This window comes from Mus caroli, unplaced genomic scaffold (assembly GCF_900094665.2).
Source record: "Mus caroli unplaced genomic scaffold, CAROLI_EIJ_v1.1 scaffold_14754_1, whole genome shotgun sequence".
NCBI lineage: Eukaryota > Metazoa > Chordata > Mammalia > Rodentia > Muridae > Mus > Mus caroli.
Window position 1 is genome coordinate 17,820 of NW_018391346.1, and position 11,869 is coordinate 29,688.

The 11,869-nt window shown below is 37.9% G+C and overlaps 1 pseudogene; it reads right to left on the minus strand.

Annotated features, from left to right (window-relative positions):
- Positions 1-10,961: 10,961 nt before the first annotated feature.
- On the minus strand, positions 10,962-11,324 carry LOC110289123 (annotated as a pseudogene).
- Positions 11,325-11,869: the final 545 nt, after the last annotated feature.

Consider the following 11,869-nt stretch of genomic DNA (forward strand, 5'->3'; position numbering starts at 1 on the left):
ATGAAGACAGAGGACAGACACCATTAAGAGACCTGCTGCAAAGCTTCCTAGGCCAGTGCAACCAGAAGGTTCCCAGGTAGACAGTCCAGGGTTTTTTTGTTTTTGTTTTTGTTTTTGTTTTTGTTTTTGTTTTTGTTTTTTTGAGGGGGGTGTGGAGGGGTGGTTCTGGATATCACAATTTTATTGTAAATAATCATTTAATTCCAGTAAATGGAATGAATGAGACAAGATTGCAGTTATGAAATGAAACATCTTTCATGTAAGGACCTGTGTCACCCTTTGGGATTGTCAGAGTAATGTAGCAATCTCAATAACCTCCACTCCTGCTATTTGTTGTTAATAGCAATTTTCAAGTTTGACCTTCATCCATACTTTGTTTCTCCCTGCTGTGCTTCTTTTGTTGTTGTTGTTGTTGTTGTTTTGTTGTTTGTTTTTCTGAGACAGGGTTTCTCTGTGTAGCCCTGGCTGTCCTGGAACTCACTCTGTAGACCAGGCTGGCCTCGAACACAGAAATCCGCCTGCCTCTGCCTCCCGAGTGCTGGAATTAAAGGCGTGCGCCACCACTTCCCGGCCCTGCTGTGCTTCTTGAGGTTGAAAAAAATGCATCCTGCCAAACAGTATTTTATGAATGGAACTATAAAATCTCACAACCCCCTGAGCCATGGAGTAAAGAAAATAACTAAAATCATGACAATAGTTTAAATGTGTTTTTCTCAATAACAAGAAGATAGTCTCAGTTAAGATGAGTTCACACCCCCAGAATACTGTGATTTTTTGTGACTATAAATTAGATGACATTGAAAGAGATGAAGATCTGAACATCACAGTATAAAACAGAGGTTAAAGGAGATGTTGAGATCAAAGAACAAAGTGGAAATGCCTCTACTGGGAGCTAGAAATCTGAATTTTAAGCGGCTTATGGGGTGGCAGCTGAGAAAGTAGGTTAGTGACATCAGGCTGCAATTTTCCAGTATGTATTTGTAGAAAAGCCTCAAATACAAAAGCTGAATTTGGCCATGTGAAGAATTCTAATCTTGACTCCAGTGAAATTCTGGAAAAAATAGTAGGTGATCAACAAATTACCTGACATGATGGTCTTAAAGCTATTTGTACATTCACTATTGTGATTCTTGAATATTCCATGGTAATGGTTAGTTCATATTGTTGACCTCCTATAGGGTTGCAGACCCCTTTAGCTACTTGGGTACTATCTCTAGCTTCTTCATTAGGGGCCCTGTGCCCCATCCAATAGATGTCCTTGAGTATCCACTTCTGTATTTGCCAGGCACTGGCATAGCCTCACAAGAGATAGCTATATTAGGGTCCTGTCAACAAAATTTTGCTGACATATGCAATAGTGTTTGTGTTTTGTGGTTGTCTATGTGATAGATCCCCAAGTGGGGAAGCCTCTGGATGGTCTTTCCTTCCATCTCAGCTCCAAACCTTGTCTCTATAACTCCTTCCATGAGTATTTTGTTCCCCATTCTAAGATGGAATGAAGTATGCACTTGTTGGTCTTCCTTCTTCTTGAGTTCCATGTGTTTTGCAAATTGTATCTTGGATAGTCTAAATTTATGGGTTAATATCCGCTTATCAGTGAGTGTATATCATGTGTGTTCTTTTGTGATTGGTTTACCTCACTCAGGATGATATATACTCCAGATCCATCCATTTGCCGATGAATTTCATAAATTCATTGTTTTTAATTGCTGAGTAGTATGCCTTTGTGTAAATGTACCACATTTTCTGTATCCATTCTTCTGAAGAGGGACATCTGTGTTCTTTCAAGCTTCTGGCTATTATAAATAAGGCTGCTATGAACATAGTGGAGCATGTGTCCGTCCTTATTACAAGTTGGGACATTTTCTGGGTATATGCCCAGGAGAGGTATTGCTGGATCTTCTGGTAGTACTTTGTCCAGTTTTCTGAGGATCTGCCAGACTGATTTCCAGAGTGGTTGTATAAGCTTGCAATCCCACCAACAATGGAGGAGTGTTCCTCTTTCTCCACATCCTCACCAGCATCTGCTGTCACTTGAATTTTTTATCTTAGTTATTTTGACTGGTGTGAGGTGGAATCTCAGGGTTGTTTTGATTTGCATTTTCCTGATGATTAGGTATGTTGAGCAACTTTTCAGGTTCTTCTCAGCCATTCAGTATTCCTCAGTAGAGAATTCCTTGTTTAGCTCTGTATCCCATTTTTAATAGGGTTATTCGGCTTTCTAGAGTCAATCTACTTGATATATATATGATATTAGTCCCCTATCTGATTTAGGATTATAAATTCTCAGTCTGTTTATTTGACTGTTCTTGTTGGCCTTTACAATTTTTTATCATTAGGGCTTTGTGATCTTTTTCTGGCATTTATGCTCTTCCATTGTCTTTGTTTTCTAGTATTGAGAAGCCAGATGCCATAAGCAAGTGGGATTATGCTAATGGATATTTCCCTTAATTTTTGTATTTTTGAGTGTGTTTTGTTTTCATATTCTGAGGTGTATGTATCCTCTGGTTTGTCACTGTTATTCTTCTCAAGCATTTGTTTTGGATATTTTATTTTACATAATTCCTCAGGGCAGGATGATTTTCTTGAATTTATTTTCAGAGATAATTTTAACTTCAGGAACAACTCTAATGGTTTGACATAAGTCTCAATGTTAGCTACAGTAAAAGATTGAATAAGATTTGGAGACTATATCATCAGTGTCCTGGGTTGGAGCAATATGGTAAATGTAAGTGTTTCAATGAATGGAGTGTCAAGTATGGGATGAAAAATGTTAAAATGGACCCAAAAAGGATACATACAAGGTATAAGTTACACAACAAATTAACTCTTAAAATATATAAAATATATATATTTCATATGTATATATGAAATATTTTTATATTAACTATGAAATATATACAGAAACAGAATAAATTTTTTAAATGTAAGGATATATATGAACAATTAACTGAAAAGGGAATTTATGTTCTCAGCCAGTGTTTTTTCTTATTTATGGGAACAGACTGTGTTTATGTTTCTTTTATATGTCAATATTCTTCACCAAGTTCTATAACATACTTCCTGTGACCCATAGAGTTCCTTCCTATTATGTCTGAGGTAAGAATTATTGAGGACCATTTATCTTCAGACTTTCTTGCTACCTGTCTGCTATCACCAAAATCCGTTTAACTTGAGGTCTGTTGCTTACTCCAAATAAAGCAATACATTTCCCTTTTGCCCACAAACTTACTGAGACTCTATTCAAAACACATGCACACACTCACACACACACACACAAACAGAGAGAGAGAGAGAGAGAGAGAGAGAGAGAGAGAGAGAATATTTTAGTAAAATAACCCATTTTTAAATGGGGTACAGAGCCAAGCAGAAAATTCTCAAAAGAGGAATCTTGAATGGCTGAGAAACACTTAAAGCTTGTTGAAATTCCTTAGTCATTAGGGAAATGCAAATCTAAACAACACTGAGATGTTACTCCTGTCAGAATGACTAAGATAACAGTGATAGCACATGCTGGCGAGGATGTGGAACAAGGGGAACACTCCTCCATCCATTGCTGGTGAGATTGCAAACTTGTACAATTGTGTAAATCAATTTGGCAGTTTCTCAGAAAATTGGGAATAATTCTACCTCAAGACCCAACTATACCACTCCTGGGCATATACCCAAAAGATGGACCACTAAAACACAAGGACACTTGCTCAACTATGTTTATAGCAGCTTTATTTTATAGGCAGGAACTGGAATCAACCCACATGCCCTTCAACTGAGGAATAAAAAAAATGTGGTACATCTACACAAAGAAATTCTATTTGTGATTAACAAGAATATCATGAACTTTGTAGGCAAATGGATGGAACTTGAGACTACCATGCTAAGTGAGTTAACCAAAACCCAAAATGTACATGCACAATATGTACTCAAAGTGGATATTAGCCATAAAATACAGGATAAGCATGCTACACTCCACAGATACAAAGAAAATAAACAAGAAGGAAATCCTAAAATAGGATGCTCAAATCTCACTTGGGGGGATAAAATAGTTGGAGGAGGCAGATGGAGGGAGGACAGGAACTAGTGGCAGAGGGGATTGGAAGGAGTATGGGGTCAGGCAAGGGATTCAGGATCAAGTGAGGGAAGAGACAGTTTAGATGTCTAGATGGCCATGAGAGTGAAGGGAAATCTCAAACTGATAGGGTTGAAGGTATCTCAAGACTTGCCAAAGACCTGAGATAAGGGAGGCTTCCAAGAATCAATGGGGTGACCTTAGCTGAGAATCACAGAATTGGGGATATTGAACATGTAGTTAAGCAGGAACCCCAGTGAAGTGATAGGGACACTAATGCACCCTTAAAACTTTCAACCCCAAATTTATAATTCCTATAAAAATGAAGGCACAGGGGATGGAGCAGAGACTGAGGGGATGGCCAACCAATAATCAGGCCAACTAGAGTCCTATCCCATGGGAAGTGCCAATTCCAGACACTATTAATGATATTCTGTTATGTTTGCAGACAGGAGCCTAGCATAGATGTCCTCTGAGAAGATCCACCCAGCAGTTGACTCAGTCAGATACAGAGACACAGGACAAAATTTTGGAAGGTGTGCTTAGAGATCATTATGGAAGAGTTGGGGGAAGGATTGAGGGCTCCAAAGGAGATGGTAACTCCACAGGAAAACCAACAGAGTCAAATATCTTGAACCCTTGGGGCTCTGATTCACCTAACAAAGAAGATACACAGGCTGGACCTTGACCCCCCCCCTTATGTAGAAGATGTAGCTCATTCTTCATGGGGGTCCTGAACTGGATCAGGTGCTATCCTTAAAGCTGTTAGCTGTCTGTGGAATACATTCCCCTAATGTGGCTATCTTGTCTGATCACAGTGGCAGAAGAAGTGCCTAGCCTTGCAGAGATTTGATGTGCCAGGGTGGGAGGACACCAAGTGGGGAAGCTTTACTCTCCCAAATATGAGAGATGGTGATGAGGGATGGAGAAGGAACTGTGTGAGTGGTGACTGGGAATGGGGACAGCAATCAGGATGTAACATGATTGTTTTTTTTTTTTTTAAAAAAGGAAAATCAAGAACAGAATAAAAAATAATGCATGCTTCAATTTAAAATTGGTGGGTGTTGATGTTGACATTTCCTAGCAAAAGACTAGCATCAACTATTTTTTCATATAGTTAGAAAACTCAAGATCTAGTGCTCTTTAGAAAGTGAGGTCTAAAATGTCTGATACAGAACACATGTCTATAAGTGCAAGTGGATACTTTAGGGAAGAGTAACTCTAAGGAAGATGATGCCACAAGTTTCTCAATATTTTGATGTTCTGTAAACCAGAGAGAGGGTAAAGAGCTGCAATTGTAGGATTCATCCACATGATTCTGCATTATATCGCCTAAGTTTTACTGTGTATAAGGAAAATTTCTACCTCTAGAAGTGGATTTGTATGTCATTTCCCAAGCAACTTTATTGTTGATGGATCTTTTCTTTCTATTATTACTTTTAGGGGTAAATTTACTCTATGCCTGCTCCAGTGTGTGTGCGTGTGTGTGTGTGTGTGTGTGTGTGTGTGTGTGTGTGTGTGTGTGTGTGATTTGTTTCTAGTGCCATTGTCTATATTATCTTCTTGGACATATCTAAGAGACTTAAACAGTATGTGATCTAGATTCCTTTGCCTAGTTTAAATGGGGTCCAAGAACAATGATAACGTTCCAGGTTTTTATCATTCTATGACTTTAAGAAGTGTCGCTTTGCCCAGAAAGAATATCAGTAGGCCAAATATATTCCAATCAGGTCAAGATTATTGAGGTTACATACTGGAGTACATAATGATATGTGGATGATTATGAGTCAGCTGAAAAGCCCAACCTAACCTAGGTAATGAATGTGTCATGAAATGTGTATCCCTGTAAATTTAAGTCCAACTTTCAAGTATCCCTGCCACAGAATTATGCTTACAGTTTTTTATATTTCCTTTCCAAATGGCTTTGTGGAAATTAAAACTTTCTGAGATTACTTGGCCCAGTATTAAAACTTGGTGCCATCCTTACGGTGGCTAAGTACACCTGTGAGGGATTTATTTTCTTAATAAATTATTTGAACGTGGAATGGCCAACTTTAATCTGGATCTTATGAGGTGGGAAGACCCATCCTTAATCTGTAATACACCTTCTGTTGTCATCTCTATAAATGATATGAAAGAAGGAAGCTTGCTCCCTTCTTGATGCTTGTCCTCTCTCTTGCTGAAGAATCTATTCCTTCACTGGTATTAGAGCCCACTTCTTTAGGATTCTTATATATACTCAATACCAGATGAGACATTAAGCTTCAAGAACTGAACAACTACTGAATTCTTGGATCATCCATTGTTGGATTAGCTAGATTTTAGCCTATAATCCATTCTAATAAATTATATATATATATATATATATATATATATATGTATATATATAATATGCATTTATATATAACATAATATACATTTATATATATGCATATATGTACATGCATGTATATATATATACATGTATTTTTACACACACATAGATAGATAGATAGATAGATAGATAGATAGATAGATAGATAGATAAATAGATAGATAGATAGATAGTGTGAATGAGAGAGAAGGAGATTGATTTTAGGTCCTTCTTAAGATACTGAAAATAGCACTGTTGTAGTGATTCTGTCTTCTACTATCCATGATGATTCTGAAGATGCATTTACATGGCCTCTTTGGGTCAGCAGTCTTTGGATAATTAAAACTCAATGGTATATGAAATGCCCTCATTCAAATATGAACAGTTAAAAATAAAGCATGCTAGGATCAGGCACAAATAATGCCCAATTCTTTTTAATTGAATGGGAACATATTTGCCATATAATTGCCCCTAAACCAATTCCAATGGAAACCAAAGTATTGTTTTAAGATAATTTTTAAGTGAACATTTATCACATTGTTGATATTATTTAAAAAATCTCCCTTACCATTGTTTTCTGTGGAATACAAATATCAAGTCCTAGACAGATAAAGCATTTGACTTTATTAATGTCACAGCTAAGTAGGAATTAAATTATTTAAGTGAACAGGTCATCACATTCTGTTAACCAGTGTCTTTTAATATAAGGCCAGAAATGTTAATGTTCAGGGATATATAATACACACACACACATATCAGAGAGAGAGAGAGAGAGAGAGAGAGAGAGAGAGAGAGAGAGAGAGAGAGAGAGTTTAATTTTCCTTAAAGAGATTGTTTGAACTAGCTCTTTGAAGATCCAATCTTTGCAAGATCCAATCTCCAGACATTACTAAGCACATACACATAGTGATTCATAATCTTCTGTTTTTACCCATTGGAACATGGAAGCTCTGTTAACTCTTGTCCTTATTTATATTTTTAAGAACCATATGATAGTGTGTCATATATATATTCTATAATAATCCCAAATCTTGGCAATTGTAGTTGCAGTAAGACTACTCATCCACTCCTATTGATAGACAAGGCCTGGCAGAATTGCACCCCATTTGCTATGGAAATAGAGCTCAGTGGGAGGCAGGCTTGGTGAACAAATCTTAAGAAAAATGCACCCTCACTAACCATACTCTCTTCATTATATTACAAGTACAGCTTTACTTTTTTCTCTTTAATCTTTTTACAGTTTCTACATCTTCCAGGCCTAGTGGACACAGTGCTCTTTTAGTCAAATTACAGTTTTGCATAACTTAGCATTTCCCAAGGAGGTTTCTTGGTAAGCCCTTTAGAGCATCAGTTTCTTGCTTTCAGCTGTCGCTTCATCATGAGGAATAAACTATAAACACAGTACATAGCCACAGTTTCTGTCATCGATGAGGAGTTGGTCAGTGAAACTGCAGATTCTGAGCCTCTGAACTTAGTAATGGTTTACAGAACTCGCTGTGAGCTAAATGAGGGACTAAAAGACAACTTTGTCAGGCGCTCAGGTCTGCTTGTGCACACTGTCACTGGATAATAATATGGGTAAATTAGAACTGGCACTTTAGAGCAGAGTCATTTGTCCCTGGTCAATATGGAAAGTTTTATACATTTCTTGAATGTCATCTACGGAAATATAATAAATTTTAAATTTAAATTATTTAAGAATAACAACAAGAACAACAACAACAGTACTAATAATACTACTAATAATACAGTGACACTAATGAGCCAGCAGTAAAAGGGCTTTATCTCCTAATGACAGAAATTGAATCAGGCATTGCATACACACCCATAATTTTAATTATGAGAATCTTGCTTAGTTTGTGTATATATTAGTGGATTCTCGCATGATTGTTTTTCCCCTCTTAAATTCTGAGCATGTGAAGAAAACTGGTGTTTCACTTACTTATACTATTAGGCAGATTGCAAAATAAGCTTGTTTATCGTTTCCCATTTCTGAAACGTGCCTGATCATTCATCATGTCAAAACTCACATAGCCTATGAATGTGGTCTTGCAGCAAACCAGCATGAGAATAGAAAATGTAGCAACCAAAGTTTCAATGAGACATTGATGTAGTTTATCATCCTGTCATTTCCATAGGGGGAAGTGGTTAAAACTCTCACCCCAAGGCCTTCTAAGCACAGATGTATTGAACTCAAAGAGACTGTAGCAGCATCTACATCCACAGTGCCTGCAAGGTCTAAGACAGAAAGAGCCCCAGCAATGAGAGGGAAGTGGATACACGCCCCTATCTTTAACCCAGAAGTTATTTCCAGTTTGTAGCTTGGAAAGGAAAAATTCATTTTTCCACTAGGTTATCACTGGGTATGCAAACAATGCTTAAATCTAAGCCACTAGCTCAGCATTACATGGTTAATGCAAAACAAACTGAATGACAGTCTTGGAGGATATTTGTGTAATAAGGTATTGGCAGGGTTCTTTAAAGAAAAAGAAAACCTTAAGGGCCCTTTGTTTATATATTATGGTTTCCAGTTTTGTATTTTTATGGGATTTCTGAGTGTGTGTGAACATGTATGTCTCTGTGTCTACATGTATATTTCTTGCGCTTTTTTTGACTCTTTTTATTCTGTTTGTTTGCTCTACTCTGGTTCATTTGTTTTTATTGTATCTTTATCATCATTAGTAGTAGTATCATAATTTGTATCATTATTATTTAGATGCCTGTTTGTATTTTAATAAAGGGAAAAAGAAAGGTGTGAATTTGGATGGGAAGAGAAGTGGAGAGAATATAGAAGGAGTTGGGGGGAACGTAATCAGAATGTATTGAATGAAAAGATGTATTTTCAATTAAAAGTATTTTCCCAAAAATGTAGATGTTCGTACAAAGGACTCATAAACTGATTTTTAAAAAAGAATCATATTGTATACAGAGGACAAATATGAAAGGTTTTCAAGCTGAGTTTCATTTTGCAAGTATGGTAAGGATTTTAGAGTTAGTAACCAAGAACACACAAAACAACACACAGCAGACAAAAGTACATAACACACTCAAATAGACAGGCAGGCATCAAATTAAGGAATGTAAGGACCTTTTTAATGGAGCATTATCCCCCCCCCCATTCTCCATGAGAACAAAACGAAATCTCTGTTGTCTCCAAAGACTTTGTGTAGGAATTCATCAAGCATCCTTTCTTTTCTATTTGAATATAGCTCAGTCAAATCTCCCAAGATTCCAGGGCAGGAAAAAATACTTCCTCATCCACTTGGGTGGGTGTGTTTCCAGATAGTGTTACAGATGATCACATGCTTACATAACTAAAATAGAGCACATCTATTCTAGTACAGTCCCAGAAGGCAGAAAGTGTAAAATACAAGGGGATGGCTAGTTTTACTAGTGCCTGGCACCATGGTTGGAAACCTGTAGGTTGTGAGTCTTAGACATAAGACTATCTGTATATCAGATATTTATATTATGATTCATAACAGTAGGAAATTACAGTTATGAAGTAGCAAAAAAATAATCTTATGACTGAGGCTCACCAGAGCATAAGGAAGTATATATATGAAGGACTTGCAGCATTAGGAAGGTGGAGAGCCACTCTCTGGAAGCTTGAAACAGAAAGCCTGGTGTGCCTCCCAGCCTGACCTTGACATCAGTCTAAGATCTGCTTCTGACACACATCTTCTTGTTTCCTTTTATTTCTTGTGATCATATGGGGATAAACTAGATAGTATAGTCAAAGGCCCTATCTGAGGACATGTTCAGAACCGGTTTTGTGAAACAATGTGCTGTAGTATCATTAGGANAGGGCTGTCTTTGGGACCAGTGCTCTTCTGTATGCCTGTGTGTGCTTTGCTTTCTTTTTCATTTTTATTTGTTTGTTTGTTTGTTTGTTTTGTTTTGTTTTGTTTCATGGCAGGGTTTCTCTGTGTAGCACTGGCTGCCCTGGAACTCATTGTGTAGACCAGGCTGGCCTCGAACTCAGAAATTTCCATGCCTCTACCTCCCAAGTGCAGGGATTAAAGGTGTGTGCCACCATGCCTGGCTTCTCTGATTGTTTATTCTGCTATTAACTTATTGTTTCCCAGTTGGTTTATTTTATTTTATTTTATTTTATTACATATTTTCTTTATTTACATTTCAAATGTAATCTCCTTTCCTGGTTTCCCCTCCGAAACCCCCTATCCCATCCCTCCTCCCTCTACTCACCAACCTACCCACTCCTGCTTCCTTGTCCTGGCATTCCCTTACACTTGGGCATTCAGCCTTCTCAGGACCAGGAACCTCTCCTCTCACTGGTGTTTAACTATGCCATCCTCTGCTACATATGCGGGTGGAGACATGGGCCCCTCCCTGTGTACACTTTGGTTGGTCTTTCTTTAAATTGAATATTTTCTTTATTTACATTTCATATGTTGTCCATTTTCACAGTTTCCCACCCTCCCAGAAACCCCCTATCCCATGCCTTCTCACCCTGCTTCCATGAGGGTGTTCTTTGAACTTCCCACCTACTCTGATCTCCCAGTGTGGGGGCTAGTAAGGTTACATCTCAGTCTCCTCATCATTTAACAGCATATTGGGGATCCAATGATGGGGAAAAGATGATCAGATTCTGGGCACTGCAGGGTACTCTGCAGTATATCAATCTCAAGCCACACATGGGTGCATCTTCCTCAAAAACATCTCATCCTGTTCATAGCTGTCAGTGGGCTCTTTGTGTACCTCAGCCAAGATTAAGGTGTCTGCTGACTGCACAAGCAGTGTCCACTTCACTTTGGGGATCATCTGTGCCAGGAAGTCAGGGTTGAACTCCACAGAGTTAATGTGGATTTCAGTGGCCTGCAGGCTCAGCCAGAAGACAGGCATGCTCATAACCTGCATATGTGAGCTTAGGAGATTGTTGATAGAAGAATGAGAATTGATCCATTCTTATCTCCTTGTACAACGCTCAAGTCTAAGTGGATCAAAGACCTCCACATAAAACCGGAGACACTAAAATTAATAGAGGAGAAAGTGGGGGAAAGCCTCGAAGATATGGGCACAGGGGAAAAAATTCCTGAACAGAACAGCAATGGCTTGTGCTGTAAGATCAAGAATCAACAAATGGGACCTCATAAAATTGCAAAGATTCTGTAAGGCAAAAGATACTGTCAACAAGACAAAAAGGCCACCAACAGCTTGGGAAAGGAATTTTACCAATCCTAAATCTGGTAGGGGACTAATATCCAATATATGCAAAGAGCTCAAGAAGCTGAGTTCCAGAAATTCAAATAACCCTATTAAAAACTGGGGTACAGAGCTCAACAAAGATTTCTCAACTGAATAATACTGAAGAGCTGAGAAACACTTGAGAAAATGTCCAACATCCTTAATCATCAGGGAAGTGCAAATAAAAACAACCCTCAGATTCTACCTCACACCAGTCAGAATGACTAAGATAAAAAATTCAG